We start from the raw sequence: 18,914 nt of genomic DNA on the forward strand, positions 1-18,914 counted from the left end.
AATTGGTGGTTAAATGTTTCATTGACGTCTCAATCAGTGGTGTTAAGGGAGGCCTTGTTTATTATTTTTTATGAACGTGAAGTTTGCTGGGCCGTCGAATCCTGGAGCATCGCCTGCTGGCGTTTGCAAAGAACAGGTTCTATAATCCGAAGACTAATGCTGCAACACAAAATTGAAGAAAATGTAAAAAAAAGACCCAATGAAAAGTGGCAGAGGTCCCAGCGGCGTATAAAATGAATGCGGATAAAAAATGACTTCAATGAAAAACATAGATGCCGATTAATGCCCCTAGTTATTTAAAAATAAACACAGAAAAATTCAATCCCTAGTTATTAGCGCCGAGAAATTACACTGCTTCCAACAGTTTCTCCGACCTGACGTGACAGTCTGAATTTCATGCTTACTCAGGTTGTGCACAGTTTGGGATTGGCCATTGATAATTGCAGAGTAACTTTTTGCTTTGTGTCTACAATCATTTTTACATTTTTGTTCATGTGATCTCTCGTCGGAGTTGGCCAATCAGTTAAACAACGGCGTTGCTCGTGTTCATTCTCGGGGCTAATAGTGTCCAATGGTCAGCTTCACCAGGCTCTCTGGACCAGTCTCATCAGCCAGTTTTGCCAGGCCACATCTATTTTCATTCTGGAAACTGTAGTCCTTTTTCACACGCAATAACCCTGGTGCGGGCTTGCATGAGCAGAGAATGAAATGGCACAAGCCATGTCGTGCACGGTCGCCTGCATTTATGGTAATGCCAAGCATACGCAGGACAGCTGGAGATTGGTCCATTGCAACAAGTTTCCAGTCTTTTGGACGCAATGACTTTGTTCCTCAGTGGCTCACAAAGATGGCAAGTTTGTAACTACTCTTGCGAGATACAATGCCAGTAGCAATAGGCCTTTTTCATAAGTCCACCATGCAACATTGGTGGTTGCCATTGCTTGTACACGATGCACGTGATTGGATCCGAGTCCTCACTGAACGCTGCGCAGCGCTCGTTTTCAATACGAGCCGATCAGAGTTCACGTCGAACGCTGAGACAGCTCTCGTATCCAATACATGCTCAGAATATCTAAGCAAGCAATAGCAGACAGGCGTTGCCACGGACTTCGAAAAAAACTCTACTGGCAATCTTTGCGGTTTGAAAATTGAACTTCTTGAGTTTTAGACGCGGCGTCAGGAAGCTCTGGCGATAATGTTTTGCTCTGTCGCAGACTGTTTTAACGTTTTTGGAGGACGAACTTGGGGGTCCACTGCCTGCAGAAATTAAAATAATGTGTGTTGAAAATTGAAAAATATGCTCACTGTGTTCTGTCCTACGTTTAATTCTTTCTCAAGTTCTTACACCATACCAACGCCCTTTCAAAATTGTTTTACAGTATACTTAATTCGAAAATGTATTAATTTTTTAATGAAGTATATTGCCAAAATACATTTCCAAGTTCGCTATATCTCATGTGTGATCAATAAATAATATATATATATATTTATTAGAAATATATCAATCCTTCCCTCGACTTCATGAGGTGACGTGCACGGAACCACCATTGCGTAGATTTCACCGGTACATCAGTCAAGTCTAAGGACGAATGAATTTCAAGCTGTACTTTCTGCATGTGTGTGTGTGTATATGCACGTGTGCAAGAGCTTTTCGTGATACTTATTTAGTCTCATCAAGACCAGGGCGATGCTACGGCTCAGTGGCCAGCACCGACATTCCGAGCGGCTTAGCGGAGAACATGAAGCTTTTCGTCGATTGTGCTTCAACATTTGTCAGCAGTTACAAATAGCTTGACTGCTGTCACATTTTCGACGGTTCGACGATGGAGGAACGGACAAAGTCTCTGCTGTCGGGACGAGGATCTGTTTATTCCAACACAAAACACTCTTTTTAAGAGCTACATAACCAATCAGGGTCAACCAAAATAAAAAGAACTGGCAAGCCCGACATTCCACGTTAACCCCACCAGGTGAAGATAATGCTGAGCCATAGATATGTTGCAATGTGGCCAACACTACCCAGTTTGAAAGGTGGTCCAAGAGGCTAAGGTTTCTTGAGCAACTGAAGAAAAACGGTGGAGCCACAGAAGAGGCAAAGCTGCTAAAACCATGTAGCACCTTGTCACAGCAGTGCTGGAGTCCCCGTGCTCCTTGGGCACTGAAAGTCTTCTTTCCACCAAAACTGTTGGCACAGACTAAGTCCATGTCTTTGAAAGACGTAGCAAAACTTGTGGCAGGGGATCGATTGCTGGGTAATGTTGCTCTGGTAGTGTCCATGCAGGAACAGACATCAGGTCTTGGGATACCATCCAGGCCCCCAGGGCAGGACTCCAAACTGTGTAGCGACCACTGAGCACTTAAAGGAGAGACAGCAAGAATCATCTTGGCGTCTTCCAATTATCTTCACACTTTCTTCCTCAAGCTAAAGAAAAGAGTAAATCGAGTAAATGTATACTTCGTCTTTTCAGCTCCAAATAAGCTCTCCACCTTATGCAAAAAAAGTGAGTACACCTTCCTTTCGACCAGTAAGCTGCACAAACACCAAACCAACTTCGTTTCTTGCACAGGGAGTGATTTACACCTTCCCGCTTTCCTGTGAACAGTACTACATTGGCCAAACAGGACATTGTCTCAACGACCGACTTTGTGAACACAATAACATTGTCACAGCCAACTCTGGGCATTTAGGAACTCGCTGCCGGGATTGCGGGTGTTTGGCTCTTCTGAACAGTTTCACTGTACTAGGCAGGAGCAGTAACAAGTTGACTAGAGAAATCTTAAAAACCGCGAACATTGTCGCACTAGATAACAAATGAGTTAGCACCCCATCTTTAGCTTTACCATAAAGGGTTAAAGTACCTCAACAATATTAGATCAACTCAGTTGTGGAACTTCGCTGTGGAGGGGGGTCCTTTTTGTGTGCCTGTCCCAAGGGCGCAAGCTCTGCATCACGGCCAGCCTTTTCCGTGGCTTTGAAGGTTACTTACAATGTTTTCAAAACAACTCAGATTGCTGTTTGTGACAACATATTCTGAAAATATGTGGTTCGGTGCATTTTAAAACACCTTTTTGCTGATATTAAAGTTTTTTCTAGGAAGTATTGCATACAGCTAGCAGACGTGCTGAGTATTAATGTGCTGACAGTGCCTCCTCACTGCAAACAATTGATGTACAGTGCTCGTCAAACTTGTACGGAACACTTGTGGAATATTGAATGCAGAAAAAAGATAAAATAGAGAAATGGCATATTTATGTGAGCTGAATGTATGCTACGGACATAGTGGGACACAAAGAGAAAAAGCTTAGGGCTAGCGCCAGCTATGCACGCACACACAGAAAGAAATAAAATAAAACAAGCCAAGAGTAGGCTTAGCATGTGTTCCGGATAAGTTTGCCGAGCACTGTACATAGCTCTGATGTACAGCGTCTATCGGAAGTTCCCCAACTGTGTTGATCTAATAATGGTGGATTAGCTGGCCAAAAGTGCCAAGAAAAAACAACTGACAGATGTGAGTTAGTTTCTTTACAATAGGCGTAAAAGAAGGGGAATGACGAAATACAAAACTAAGTTGACAGTAGCGCAAAGCAAATGTCTATTGAAGGGTGAAGTGCGTCTGTTTTGTGTGCTGTAATTTTTAGACAGAAAAGTTGTGGGAGAGTTGTGTGCCGTCTGCAGCTCGAGCTGGTAACAACGCGCTGAGGTGCTGAAATGGTCTGGTAAACGAGCGGCAGAAATAACACTAGAAGGAACCAGGCAACACAATTTGGCAAGGCCAGATCCCTTTGAAATCATTAGGAGCTTGAACATGAATATACTAAAGGCCTCCTGAAAACTTAGATTGCCATAAACTGAACTGAACAGGGAAGTATGCCTCGTCAAATCAGGTTTCCACATGCCCACCTCACGCAAAATTTAAAAAAAAAGAAAACAAAAACAATTTTTAATCTTAGGACGGAATTCCCTTCCAATCTAAACAAGAAACTTTCTTTCAGCTATTAGACGTTTACTTTCGCCCGCTCCTTTCTCTCCCTCCTTTTTTTTTTGTTGATAATTTGGGTTGTTAGTGGGGTGCCCCAAGCTCCCGCTGCCCGCATTCCTCCCCTTATTGACCTAGACCTCTTACACCTTACTTGACAACTTTTCCTCCTCCCTCTCTGACTGCATGACATCACATCTGTCACATGTTACCTCCACCTTTTGTATATACATTGTATATATATTTTGATCTGTCATCTCCCCTTTTAGTATACCTTGTGGTAGGGTTGCATTGCTGCATGCCCATCTGGGAGGAACATCACGAAGCCAGGGTGGTTTCCATAACAAGAAACATTTATTAGAGTAACAGGAATAGTAGGTTGTTAGTATTTAAAGTATAACATTGCCATAGCGTTCAACCGGCACGTCTCCGTGCCCTCGGTCCGCGCTCCCCATTCTGTGGGCGTGTCCTCCTTTTATAGGCTCTCGCGCCTGTTCCTCATGCGCTGTTGCGTGCTTTGGACTGCGTCCTTTCTTGTGCGGTCGGTAGTGCCCCCTGGGCGTGGTGGCAGACCCTTGCCCCCACACTCCCCCCCCCCCCCCCCCCCCCTTAAGTGTCCGTCATGTCAATGGCTATCTTCGTGGTCATCGTCGAAGGTGTGGACGGCGGCGCTGTGTCAGTGATATGGCGCACTCCCGTTCGCGCTCGTCCTTTGTGGCTGTTCCCGGCATCGCCTTCAGAATAATTTTGCCCCAGGCTTAGACGACATATCGACTAAATTGCTTAAATTAACTAAGCCTGTTTCCAGTATTCTTCTATGCAAGCTATTCGAACAGTCCATTGACTCCGGTGACGTACCCCCTGACTGGAAATATGCTCGAGTAAGTCCAATATTTAAGACCGGGGACAAAGATTGCCCCACGAATAATAGGCCCATTTCTCTCACCTGTGGTGCAAGTAAGTTGATGGAGCATATTGTTTATTCAAAAATTATGAACTACATGGTTGATATGGTCTACTTTTTGTAAACCAGCACGGTTTCCGACGGTCTCTGTCCTGTGACACCCAGCTTTTTGAATTTATAACAGACATAAAAACCTTCATCACCATACTGAAACGCATGCTATTTTTATTGACTTTTCAAAAGCGTTTGACAAGGTTCCTCATCACCATTTATTATTAAAATTATGTTCGCTTAAAATTGAAGACTAATGAACTGAATAGCTAATTTTCTTTCAAAGCGAACACAGTACGTCGCCCTTAACAACAGTTGCTCGTCTTCTATAGCAGTTCAATCTGGAGTACCTCAGGGAACCGTGCTGGGTCCATTATTATTATTTCTGATCTACGTTAATGATCTGCCTTCCCTAATTAAGTCTTCAATTAGATTATATGCTGATGACTGTGTTCTGTATTCTAAAATTTCCAATCCCTCTGAGTGTGCGCAACTCCAAACTAATTTACACACTATCGAATCTTGGGGTGAAAGGTGGCAGATGCAAATAAATGTAAATAAAACTAAACAAATGACTTTCACTACGAAACGTAACAGAATAGACTTTCAATACTACCTTTCCGGTAATATTATCGAAAATGTATCAACTTACAAGTACCTCGGGGTTTACTTAACATGCCGTCTTTCATGGGAATGCCATATAACCACCATTGTCAGCAAAGCTAACCAGACACTCGGCTTTTTGTGACGCAACCTTTTTCTTGCCTCTAAGGAAACTAAACTTTTAGCATAAACCTCACTTGTTCGTCCCCAGCTGGAGTACGCCTCATCGGTTTGGAATCCCCATCAGTTATTCTTAGAAGAGATGTTAGAGGCCTTCCAAAACGGAGCGGTACGGTTTATTCATAGAAATTATAATCTCGCGGCTAGTGTCAGTAATCTTAAAACTCAACTTGGCCTCCCCTCTCCTAAAACACGTAGGACGATATCCGCCTTAACCACTCTACATAAATTTTACTATCATCTTCCTTTGCAGAGATCTTTATACTGCATACCTGAACCTCACACCTCCCGTCGCTTAGATAACTCCTGCAAGCTTCTTTTATCCATTCTTAGGACAAATATATTTAAACTTTTGCCTCTGCAGCTTTCTATTAATAATTGGAATAAATTACCAGACTCAATAGTAACAATATCGGATATCTCAAAATTTAGAGAAGCACTTGCCACCTTTTAAGGCCTGTAGCCCACTTGTGTATTATCTTTAGGGCTGGGCTATTGATCGATTAACCTTCCGATTAATCGATTAAGGCTTTAATTGCGATCAAATTTTTTAACCGGTTAATCGTTTTTTTAATCGGTACTCAAAAAGAAGTCAACTGGACGCATGCATGGCTCCATTCTAGACGACCTGCCCGAACTAGGGGTGACTCACATGCCCCTTTCCCCCCCCCCCCCCCCCCCTTGAGGAAAATGCTGGGTGGCGTGGCGTGTATCCGGTGGTTCTGTCCCGAGCGGTTTTCCGTTACCAGCCAGGTGCAATGAGCAAGGTTCAATTCTCGGGCTCGCGAAGTGTCGCGTGTTCGAGGATATACATTACAGTTCTGCCGAGTCCAGACCAAGCCAGTCCCGCAATTGATTCCTGCGCGACCGCGAAACTTCCTGTGTTGGGGATCCATTACACATCCTGCCCAGGCAAGACAAACAAGCAGAAAAACAACTTGTTCCAGTATTCTGCCCGTAAAAATGGACGAGCTCACGAGTATGACAAGCAATCTCGCTGGAAAGTTTGGGTTTAAAGTAAACTCCAGCGGTGAAGTTTTTAACTCGAAGGAAGTCCACAGCATCATCTGCAAAAAGCCGTTTCATACAGGGGAAACGTAAGTTCGCTTCAGTATCGCCTATGAGCGAAGCACCCATGTAGCTGCAGCAAGGACCATCCGCCAAAACGCAGGCAACAATCAAGGACTTCTCATCGAGGCCCCTCTCTCTGAAAAAAGGAGAAAGCATCGCCCAAGCCCTTACTTCTTGTCTTCCTGTCGGAGAATGTGGAAAACTTCTTTGTCTTCGGAGCTGGAGCAAAAATATCTGAGTCTTTGAATCGTTGAACTACATGTATCAAATGTCCTTTGCGCCGTGTAACAGAGAGTAAAATAAGTCTTTAAAGGCAAGACAAGTTGTTGCATTCTTTTTAATACATTATTTATAAAAATCAACGCAACCGATTGATTAATTAATCGATTAAAGGGTGGCGATTAGTGGGGTTAAAATTTTTAATCGACGCGCAGCCCTAATTATCTTTTGTTCGTTTTTTTTTCTCCTTTTGTTTGTACTGTGTACCTTAAGTGTACAAAGACTGCATGCACCCCCCTTATGTAAAGCCCCACGTGGGCATTTAAGGGATTAATAAATGAAATGAAATGAAATGAAATCACCGGTAGCGGCTGTTTCCGGTGTCTCTGGGCCGTCCTGCCCACTGGCCGTGGTTCCGTGGGATGGGCCTTGTCGGTTGCCGCCCTCGGTGACTGGGACCGCCACGTGTCCTGGGACCCTGGCGTCCAGATGCCCAGGATTGGAGGTGGCATTGCCCGTGATCTATCTTCATGGATCAGAACAAGCAATTGCCATTGGTTACTCTTATGTGTAACCCCTGGCTCTATAATGCATAGAAAAAGATAAAGGATCTGAGGTGGGTACACAATCGCGCAATATTTCCCCCTCTCAGAAAGGCGATCAGATCCGTGGGATGATATACAAGGTACAACGTTCAAAACTCGAAGGAAAAAAAAGAAAAAGGAAAAGAGGAATCTTGTCCACCACTCTATACACCAACTCATGTTTACAAACAAACCGGAGCGCCCCTAGCGGACGCCACCGGCGCCGCGCATACGCGATGGGGGTGTGGGCAAGAAGCTCGGCGTCGCCCATAAACAAACTATTGAAATGCGATGTTGTCGGCGTCGGTGTGAGTCCCTTTGCCCTTTTTCGCGTTCGAATTGTAGATTCTACGTCTTCCTGGCGATGTTTGACTACTTGAGCGGCCTCAGCGAAATTGCCAAGGCTCATTACACCGCAAAACTTCGGGTGAATAATGTGACATGCGGCGATTCATTCCGCGTGGACACCGAAGAATGTACGCTAAAGCCTGATTCGCATGATGAGATTTCGCTTGCAATTTTCAGTCGGGACGTCGATCGGGCTGCAAAAGTGTGAACCGTAGCTGAGGTAGCCGACGTCGATGCTGAAAATCTCAAGCAGAATCGGATTAAGTGAATCAGGCATAACAAGTCGGTGATGGCCACTGTAACAATTATCAATACATCCTTTTATCTACTGTTTACATCGAGCCTGCTTACCAACCTTCAAACTTGAGTATTTTGAGGCCTGCACTTACTTCTTATCGCAAGTACCGGGCCCGCGTTTGGTCTACGGGCTGGTATCGTCTAAAAGAGCAGACGACAAGCAGAAACGTTTGAAAGAGCAGACGACAGTTCGAACGATCAGGCGGCCGTTTGAACTTGAAGACGCATTGAACGTAGTCCGCAGGTGGTCCGTACAACTTCGCGGTTTTTCACCGTTCATGTTAGAACAAAATAAACAAAATCTGATGACCAGAAGTGTCCGTGAATTCAATCCGAAGTGCTGCCCGCCCAAGCAATCGTGGTCCGACGGCGTCTGGTTTTCCCTTTTCACGGCACATACCCACATTCTCGGACGAACCGAGCACATGAAAGCTGGCCTTCAAACTTTTCTCGACTCTTTTAGTACAGCCCCAGTCGCGGCGTTTGACGAGAAGGCAGGTTTTTGTCAGGTTCCTTTCAAAACAACGCAGAGATACACGTCTCGCATGGGGACTTCTGCCCACAGCCCCAGACCGGAAGTGCGACCGACGCGCCACCACCGCGTCGTGACGTAACAGAGATGAGTTGGTGTATAACTTCTCTCTCAGCCGGCATTGACGTCTCAGATTGCACCGCCTGTGTAGCGGCGAAGAGGGGTCCGGGATCGGGCCGTCGTCGGCACTGGTCCAATCCTGCAAAGACCATCTTCCGGGATGTGGAATTGTTTAAGAGGGCGCGGTACCTCTATTTATTCGTCCGTTTCAGCCACCAGATGGCGCGCTGCTGGAAACGTGGTTGAGCGCGCAACTTCTAGATGGCGCCAGTATCGAGGTGTGAAGAGGCCCGCGTTATCCGCTGCGTGAAATAGATCCCGAAATGTGCCATGTTCTCCCGGCGAAGGAAGTTTCTCCCTCCCTCGCGCGCGCTTGGTATGTACGCGCGGTGGCCGAGTCCGGCCTCTGCGCTGTGTGATGCAGTGGGTGGCGCTCGTTTCTGTTCGGAGGTAGGAATAAAAATGCCAGTCCCCTTTTTTATGACGCTCGTTTCTATAGCTTGTTTTTCTTCTTTTTTTTTTTTTTTTTTTTTTTATCTCAAGTGACCTACAGTACCGCCTGTTCGAAATCGTCCTTTGCGGTGAGCGATTGAGAGTCAGGTTAGCATTTTATTTGGGTCAGCACTACACGTTCAATGGAGACCTCGGGCGGCGATGTAATTATGCATTGCTCCCCAAAGTGTGTCCAAGGTGCACAATGACAATTGGAAAGGGTATTGAAGGCGCGCGACCGTCGGTTGGTAAAATACGTGCGTTAGATTCACTTATTCAGTTTAATCATTTTTGCCAACGTCTTTTATCTGTTTCGACAAATGACATGGTCGAGTCTATTGATAACCTTAGCTAGATTGGACGTACGGAGTGTCCGGGCTTTAAATAAATTTGCTTCGTTTATGTGAATGAATAACTGTTTTCTCTTTTCCGTGCTCGGTGCTATGCAAAAATCGCTGAGATGTTATGGTAGCTCAGTGTGGCGGCGTTTTGCACGTTGACTCGCTATTGCATTCGCTGTGCACAATATGTGTTCAGATGGAATGTGCCAAAGCGTATTTCCGATCGATATGATAGATTTACTTTGCTACAGTGTTAATTATATTTTCCTGATTTAAACTGGTTCGTCCCTGATCTGAGCCTAAGTTCAAATGCGAAGGTGCAGACAGACTTAGCGTCGTAACAGCCGTAATGCGCAGAAATAAATGAGTACCATGAAAGAAAAACAGAAGGATACGAGATGGCTCAGTGTTATAGAAGTAATGAGTGTTGCAAAGGATGCCATCGTACGTGTTTTTTTTTTTTTAACTCTCCGCATCGCTGGGAAACGCTCAAGGTACCAGCAAAGACAGCGAGCTGGCGTGAAATTTCCATCGAGCGGAAAACGAGTGTCATTTTTATTTCATCATGCGCTTTCATTTTGATATGGCTCAAAATGGGCGCGAAATAGTAACAGGTAAGGCAACAAAATTTAGATGTTATACTTCGTTTCAGCTTCGGTCCGAGCGCGGCCGATGTTATGAGCCGAAGGGCCAATCAAACAGCGAAAGAGGCACGACATCATGGCGTGCTCTCTGCAGCTGATAGGACCAGCAGGTATTCGCCGTCTCTCTGCGCGCGCTCCTCCGCCGGCTAGTCCTATCAAGCGCAGAGAGCACGCCATGACGCTGCGCTTTTTGCACTCTTCGATTGGCCCTTCGGCGCACTACATCGGCCGCGCTCGGACCGAAGCTGAAACGAAGTATAGGTCTGGAGCACCGCCATACTCAGCTGTGTTGGGGGCATCTCTCGCGAGTCAATACGTCAAAGGTATTGCGCGTCGAACTGTACGTGAGAGTTATCCATTTCAGCAAAACCTTGATTTCGCAAAACTATTGTGGCTCGAGTCGTGGCTTCCAGTACTTGGAAGCCACGAGCGAGAAATAAATGACAGTTGATTTTGAAGGACAATCGCGACGTGGAAACCCATAAAAGAGAGTTCCAATAAGACGAGAGCTTCCCCTTCTCTTCAAGTGCGTGGGTTACGCTCTCAATCCTGCACCTGTGGTAACACTGCAGGCTCCTAAAATCGCTTTGAAAACGTTCCTGATCGCAACAACTTTTTTTTTTTTTGTCGAGGCGCTATTTCATTTCTTTTTTATACCTTGATACCCTATCAGTGCAAAAACTACCATAAACTAAAAAAAAATAAAAAATAGTGGGCATACAACGACAACGCACCCACTGGGACCCGAGTCAAGGCAAGAACAACTAACTACTAAAAGGGGAAAAAAATCATGTTCGCATACACAGACAGAACGCCTCCATCGAAAGAAATGAATCATGCGCTTGTTCTGCCAGTCTCGTTGTGCGTCTGTCAAAAGCCACAAAGGAGGAAGACAATCAGCGCCTACACCACTCCCCCCCCCCCCCCCCCCCCCCCCCCCCCGCACCACCCCTAAAAAGAAGAAAAGAAAGGTTTCTTGGGCGCGCGCGCGGTCGCCCAAGCGATGACCTTGGAAGGGTATGCGATTGTAGCACGTTTGTCCCCCGGTTGTGCCCCTGTCTCAAATGCCACGGTCCGTTTCTCCCAAGTGCCCGTCTTATCTTCCCGAGTATCAACTCCGCAGTGATTCTGAATCATTCCGATGCTTTCCAACGTTGCGAAACTGTTAGACGAATATTTGCACAGAAGTATACACTGTTCGCAGAACTATCTGCGGCGCTAAAATTCAAAAGCGCCGTGTTGGATTCGGGAACTCGTGTAGGTTTAGCTCATTGTTGGAACATTCTAATTCGCTCGATGAACTCCACAAAACGTGTAAATATTAGAATGAACTTTCCAGAGAACGATAGTTGTTGTCGGGGTTCCAGGCGACCGGACAGGTCGCAATTATTGGCTGATTAAAAATTTTATTTCATAATCACAATCGTATCATCAAGGGCACGCCATTTCCTCATCACTTCTTCTACGAAAAGAGTTGCTGTATTCGTAGCACACACTGACGGAAACGGTTGAGACTGTGCCCAAATAATATCTTCTTTTGGCAGGTACTGCGCAGCGATTACACACAATGCCTCTAACATAAACATGCTGCTCCACATGTCTATTCACAAGATGCAATACATCGTTCTCCCAACTTTGTTGAAATGGGCATGAAAGCGCGTAACCGTCACTTTTTTGAAGTTCTACTTAGAGGTGAAGTGTTTACCGTAAAAAGTCGTTAATTATTTATTTTTTTCCGTTCCACTACAAAGCTCGATTCACTTAAATTTTTGTTTTTATATCGTCTCTACAGCGCTTTTACGTCGGTACTTTCGTGTTAGAGGACATCACATAATGTGCAAAAAAAAAAAAAAAACGGTAGGATCGATGCTGCATAGCCTTTTTTTTGTGGACATCAAGAAAACAAAAAAGATAGTAGTTGTCTTCACTTCGCACTGCATGTTTTAGCACGAAAGTTCCTATTTGGTTATGATGTCTTTATTTTCTTAAAAATTGTATACAGTAATTTAAATTACCGAATTACAAAAACGTCGAAATTGTATATTTGCTTTTCGTTGGGACGCCATGACGACAGCGACACTCGTGTTCCCTCGTGGTTTTCGCCAGCATTTCTACGATGAATTGCCAGGATCGCGAGATGCAACAGCATGACACTCCGTCTTCTGTGACGTCATTTGTTGCACTTCGGGACCACTTTTGATGTATGGCCAGCATAAGACGCTAAACACACCAGTCGGAGACGCGCTGCAGGTGCCATAGTACTGCTCCTAAAAGTAGCTGTCACGTGCTTTGCTCCGCGACTGTGATTCCCTCACAGCAGCTCTGACTGAGGGTTGCCAAATTACGGTGAAACGGAATATAGACAAAACAGACCGGAAACGAGCTGCCAGCATACGATAGTCAAACTCCAACAAAAAGGATTAGTTTCTTCCCAAGCTGGACGACATTTACCGGGCATCTTTAGAGCTGCGAAGCACAAAATCATGCGTACTCATATGATTTTTTTTTCTCGCGTGTTTGTGATTTTTATGATGTCCTGCAAGCAAGAAAAAATATATATGGTGAAGTCACTCCGAGGGGGTACCGATAACTGCGAGCCACGAACATGAAGGATTCGCTAACATCCGTCAGGAGTGTGAACGGTAAATCGTCACGCAAACATATTCTCACAAGCTGCAAATATTTATTTGGCTTAGCAAGTAGAATACTAGTATACTAACGACATGTGATTATTGTACACAAGATACCATTTCTCGGTTCTTCAAAACCATTTCCCTTGTCTGAACGGTCGCGCTACGGGCCGCGGCTAGCCGTGCCCTCGATCGACTACGGAGCTGCGTTGTGTCGTCTGCTACTGTGGCGCCAACAGGAGAGCGATAGCTCTGTGTGCTCCACAAATGCGTGTTGCGGTATAACTCTGTACGTCTGTCCTAGAGGAAGACAAAAAGATAGGCTCTGTGACCCCTTCCTAAGCTAACAAAAACAAACAGAAGTATACTCGTTTGGACTGAAAGGTTTACAAAATAGTGACCAGAGATTGGAAAAGCATATGTCACGGAACTTGGTTTATGAAATGGCATCATTGTTTCGAGCAAGAAATCACCTGCTCACCACTGGGACGATGAAATCGTCACTATTTATTGCGTCAGGTATATTTGCGCTCATGAAGAAAAATCTGAACACATCCTTCTCCCAAAGTCCTATGTCGAATAAAAAACACTTTTTTAAACATCTATGCACAAATAACTCTTTTTTTTCTACACTTGTATATACACGTTAATTAAACGACGTCAAACCGCATTTTTGATTAGATCTTGATGTCTACACCAACTACATTCATATTTTTTAGGGCTTTATTGAACGATAACTTCAACTATAGTTAATGGAACACGATGGCTCGATCTCAACAAAAACCTCAACGTGCGAAGCTTCCACAGACGGTCGCTTGCGAGTATTCTCAATGTGAGACTTCAGAAGCTTTCGCTTGCCATAGGGAGCTTGCTTTCGACTACAGCACTGCACGGGCCCGGAAAGCGCGGAGCGCGCTGCTGTGGGGAGAGGTTGACTTACAAGATGACGTGTTACGTGGTCACGTAAGGTGGCGTCATTTCGTGCAGCGTGATCATGTAAGATGACGTCATTTCGTGTAACGAGATCATGTAAGATGACGTGTTTGTGTCACGTGATCACGTAAGATGACGTCAGTTCGTATGAACTGACGTCATCTTACGACAACGCCAACAACATTAGTGCCGTCCGGAACCATTGACCTTAGAAACGCGCCTCTTCGCTTGAAGAGCTGATATGCGTTGATTGTTATTTGTTTCTTTTGCCTACTGCAGACCATTCAAAAACTCGCCTTCTGGGTGGCACAAACTTCGTCTACTGGGCTGTGAAGCGCGTTCGTGCGTGCGCAATACCTCTCTAGGCCGAAAGATTGTACACTGAGTATGCGTTCACAGCTCAATGACTTAGGCATTTTTCGTCAGGATAGATGCTCCCACGAGAAGAGCGTAATGGATATGTGAATAGAATGGGAAATTTGAAATGTTCTTGTCCAATCGCATTTTTCTTTGGTTATCAACGCTTTTTAGCGTCATCACAAGACGTTCAACCCATAATACACTAATGATTAAAAAATAAGCACCGAAAAACATACACCGATTTTCGCTCAAAAATAAACACCGGAAAAAACATGCCGTAATCATTACCCATGTCACCTTTTTGGGTGATATGTGAATTTCCAGAAGAACAGCGAGTTATCACCCTCCCCTAGAAATACCCTGACTACAGAGCAGGCGACCCGTTTTTCCCCGCGTTAGATTCCGGTGACCACGAACCGTACGGAGGTCACAGGACGTCTGTGAAAAATAAAAAAGGAGGCAAACAACGATCTACTCTGTGCACGCTTCATCCCCGATTTCCACGACCCCAAGGCCGAAGGACGTTTGTGTGAAGGATAACAATAAAATAAAACTTTGCGTCAAAAAAAAAAAGCCCGTTTTTAAAAGAAAAAAAAAAGTTGAAACAAGCACAACGCGTTGACGGACCGCGAGGTTGTGGAACACCTCGCGGTCCGCTTGCCACAAGACGGTTGTCTTCGACCCATAGCTCCAAGGTGAATTTGCCACTTGCGAAAACACGGAGACCTACCCAGCGAGAACCAGGAAAGCAAGACACGCACACTGACGCCTCGGCGTGCAGAATGAAACAGGATACGGGCGCGGAATACGGCCGCGGAAGAACACCTCGCACAGTGCCGATCCGGCCGATCTCCGAACGGACGATTACGCATTTCGCGGACAGCGAGCGCCACCGCACGGGAGAGAGAGGTACCTTAAAAGCGACGAAAACAAGCACCGACACCTTGGTTCTTTATATTTGCTGTAGTTACGGAACAAATCGACTTACATGAATAATTTGAATATTATTCGATTTCGTAATAAATTTAGAAGACACTAAGCGCAATACTTCTTATGTTTGAATTTAGATAATTTTGTAAATTCGCTCCGAACGCAAGAGTGCCGAATTAGCCGATTTGGACCATTTTCATGATTTTTTAAAGAATATAATTAAATTTATGATGAAACATTTGTTGCGCTTAGTGTCTCGATAATGACTCAATGTCTTTAAAGCCGAAATTTTCAAGAAGATCCGCGCAGCCGTTATTATGTGAGAATTTTTTTAATTTGGTGAAAAACCTCATGTATTCTCTATGGGGCTCTGAGGTGCGCCCCCTCTTAAGGTCGGTGACATGAGTTGGTCCTGTGGACTCACCACTGAAATGGTGAATTAGCGTATGTAAGCGGGGAAAGCATTTTGCCTAAACGAAATGGACTATCCCACCTGTTGGCCATTGAGTCCGTGAAGCCTTTTGCCGCTTCATTCGGGGGGCAAGTGCACCTGAGCACCAAGTCTCCCACCTCGAACTGCAGGTCTCGGCATCCCTGGTTGTACTGGTCGGATAGCTGCAGTCTGGCAACGTCGGGGTTCTCCCGGGCTTCCTTGAGGTTGATAGTGAAACGCTTTCGCAGGTCGTCTGCAAACTTTGTGTAGTTGCGGTCCTGTGCCCTGGGCTCTGTCAAATGGAGTGTTAGTGAGAGGAAAAGCAAGCTCTCTGCCGAAATTCATCTGGGCAGGGGTGAGCCAGGTTGACCAGTTAGCCGTGGTGCGGGTGGCGAAGGCTATTTCTGAGAGCTTCGCATCCCAGTCTCTGTGACGCTCCGTATGAGCAACGAGCATCATCTTAAGGTTTCGATTTACTCTTTTAGTTATATTTACCTGTGGATGATACGGCGAAGTCTGTTTAAGTTCAATTCCCAGAACTGCAAATGCATTGACGAACGCTTTGCTCGTAAAATATGACGCATTATCCAAAATTAGGCTTGCCGAAGTAGGCAGTCCCATATTTTCTGAGAGTCCAACTTTCGTAAAGGGAAGAGCTCCACCCATTTGGTGAAATGGTCCGTTACTACGAACAAGCAATGGTTTCCGCGTGGGCTACATGGAAATGGACCCATGACGTCACAGCAACAGATCTGCCAAGGGCTCTGGCTTGCGGTCGGTTGCATGAGACCTGGGGGTTGACCACCACGTGGCTTCGCTTTCTGGCATGATGAACAACTACGCGCGTACCTCAGTACATCTTGCTGCATGCCGGGCCACGTCGCAATCTGGGACAACTTATCGCAAGTTTTGCTCCCACTGCTGTGGTGGCTAAGGCGGAGCTGTACATGCATCTGATAAAGGACCTACGTAACTTCCGAGGTATCACTGTTAGAATGCCGGGCCACGTCGCAATCTGGGACAACTTATCGCAAGTTTTGCTCCCACTGCTGTGATGGCTAGGGCGGAGCTGTACATGCATCTGATAAAGGACCTACGTAACTTCCGAGGTATCACTGTTAGAAATGCACAACTGCTCAGATCATAATCAGCCTGAAGGATGTAGCTCAACAGGAATCTGTCACTGCTCAGTAAGTAAGAGTCGAACTGTAGGTGGTTGAGCGTGTTGATTATTAATTTACGATAAAGAAAGAGGGACATTTAAGACAAACTTGTCTGTTTGTCTTAAATGTCCCTCTTTCCTTATCGTAAAAAAAATAAAGAGTCAAACTGTTCATCACCCTTGGTGTTGACTGGGCTGGACGCTGCCAGCCAGGCAGTCACTTGTTGGCACAGCCCATCGTTGTGCTGAGCCCTTGAGAAGATCCTCTCTTGAGAGCAATGTTCCCCACCGTGACTCAGGTGGTTCCTATGTTGTATTAACGACTGCAACCAGACCTGGAACTTCCTGCACGTGGTCCTCAGGAAGGGGGGCGCGGGAAAGTGCATCAGCAATTTGGTTTGTAGCACCCAATTTTTACACAATAGTGTAATCGTATTGTTGTAGCGCAAGTGCCCAACGAGCGAGGCGACCAGCGGGGTTCTAAAGTCTTATCAGCCATGACAGCGCTAAATGATCATATTGAATTTGGAATGTTGCCGCCATCTAAATACATGTCAAATCGCTTTAACGCATACACTATGGCTAAGCATTCTCTCTCTGCGACACTGTTGTTACGCTGTGTGGAATTGAGGGTCTTACTTGCGAAAGCAACCGGGCGAAGTATACCGTCATGTTCCTGCAGTAGAATAGCTCCGACGCCGCAATCGCTTGCATCTGTCTGCAAAACGAATGCTTGGTTTAGGTCGGGAAGGTGCAGACATGCGTTTTCTGTCACTGACTTTGAAAAGGCTATGAATGCGCTTTGTGGCTGTTTGCTCCAACACCATTCGATGCATTTTCGAAGGAGTTAAGCAGCTGAGAAATCTCTGAGCAGTAAAGAATGAAATCCATATAGAATGCAATCATTTCGAGATATCGCTGTAAACTTTTCATGTCATGGGGGCTTGGGTACTCATTTAGTGCGCGCAGTTTTTCTTTGTTGGGACGGAGCGTGCCGCTATCGACAACAAATCCGAGACGGTTAATTTTGGGCTCGGCCAATTGAACCTTCCCGGATTGATTGTTAGGCCCGCGTTCCGCATCAACTCAAGCACGATAGTCAAGTGTTTGAGATGCTCCTCAAATGTACGCGAGAAAACAATGTCACCCATGTATGCCATCGCGAATTCATACTTTGCATTTCCGAGCACAACGTCCATCAAACGCTGAAAGCTCCCTGGCGAGATGGACAAGCCAAAAGGCAAGTGGGTGAACTTGTACAGCCCTCTGTGGCAAATGAAAGCGGTTTTCTGCACGTCTAACGGATGCACCTCGATGTGAAAGAATCCGCGGCTGCAATCCAACATGGTGAACAGCGTTGCGTTACCGAGCACATACATTATAGATAGGGTGTGTATTTTCCGGTGTTTATTTGTGAGAAAAATCGGCGGATGTTTTTCGGTGTTTATTTATTTTCAAAACACCGGTGTATTTCGGTGGAACGTCTCACTACGAGGCTAAAATCGGTGATTATCGGTGGAAAAAAATGCGATTGATCACAGAGGGTTCCAATTTTATTCGCATATTTCATACACTTCTTCTCTAGGAAGCATCTAATTCTCACACTTGGTTATTATAGTAGATGCAAGCATACCTCGAGAGGCTTGCATCCGTCATGGCAGCACGTTCCTTGCGGTTCACAACCCACAATTATGAAAAGGCACGCTCCTGTACGACACGGACGTTGGCAGTGTCTTCCAGGAACCTCAGCAACCTCTGAATACATGGTTTGCACCGACATCACTTGGCCAGACACAATGGGGAAAGGGCACGTGAGAGCCTACCCTCCACTGCGTTAATTTTTCCACAAAAGGGGCCCATGGGAGACACAAGGGGGGAAAAGGCGTATGAGAGCTTAGCTTCTACTGCGTTCACTAAACGCTTTTGACCCACAGAAAGGAGGGCGGACTGACGCCACGTGCAAGCCATGTATAAACACTGGAAGAATGCAGGATCCACGAGATAACACGTTTGACGAACCTCTACGGGGAAAGGGTTTCGCTAGGTCGGAATCATACCACGACCGGTGTTTTTCGGTTTTAACCAGAACGAAAAAATCCAACCACCGGTGTTTTTCGGTTTTAACCGATTTTGTATTTTCGTCACCGACGGATGTTTATCGGT

The 18,914-nt window shown here is 45.5% G+C and overlaps 1 long non-coding RNA gene across 2 annotated transcripts; it reads right to left on the reverse strand.

The window, feature by feature from the left end:
• Window positions 1-1,851: 1,851 nt before the first annotated feature.
• Window positions 1,852-18,130, reverse strand: LOC115327269. 2 transcript variants are annotated; one of them, XR_006077482.1, is made up of 4 exons: window positions 16,930-18,130; window positions 15,650-15,881; window positions 7,368-7,531; window positions 1,904-2,356 (listed from the first exon to the last, which is right to left on the reverse strand). It is a non-coding gene; the product is annotated as an uncharacterized LOC115327269 (long non-coding RNA). The 2 variants fall into 2 exon arrangements; XR_003919753.4 differs by lacking the exon at window positions 16,930-18,130 and having other exon boundaries at window positions 1,852-2,356; window positions 15,650-16,796.
• Between the last annotated feature and the right edge of the window lie 784 nt (window positions 18,131-18,914).

This window comes from Ixodes scapularis, unplaced genomic scaffold (assembly GCF_016920785.2).
Source record: "Ixodes scapularis isolate PalLabHiFi unplaced genomic scaffold, ASM1692078v2 PGA_scaffold11__112_contigs__length_91849675, whole genome shotgun sequence".
Lineage (NCBI taxonomy): Eukaryota > Metazoa > Arthropoda > Arachnida > Ixodida > Ixodidae > Ixodes > Ixodes scapularis.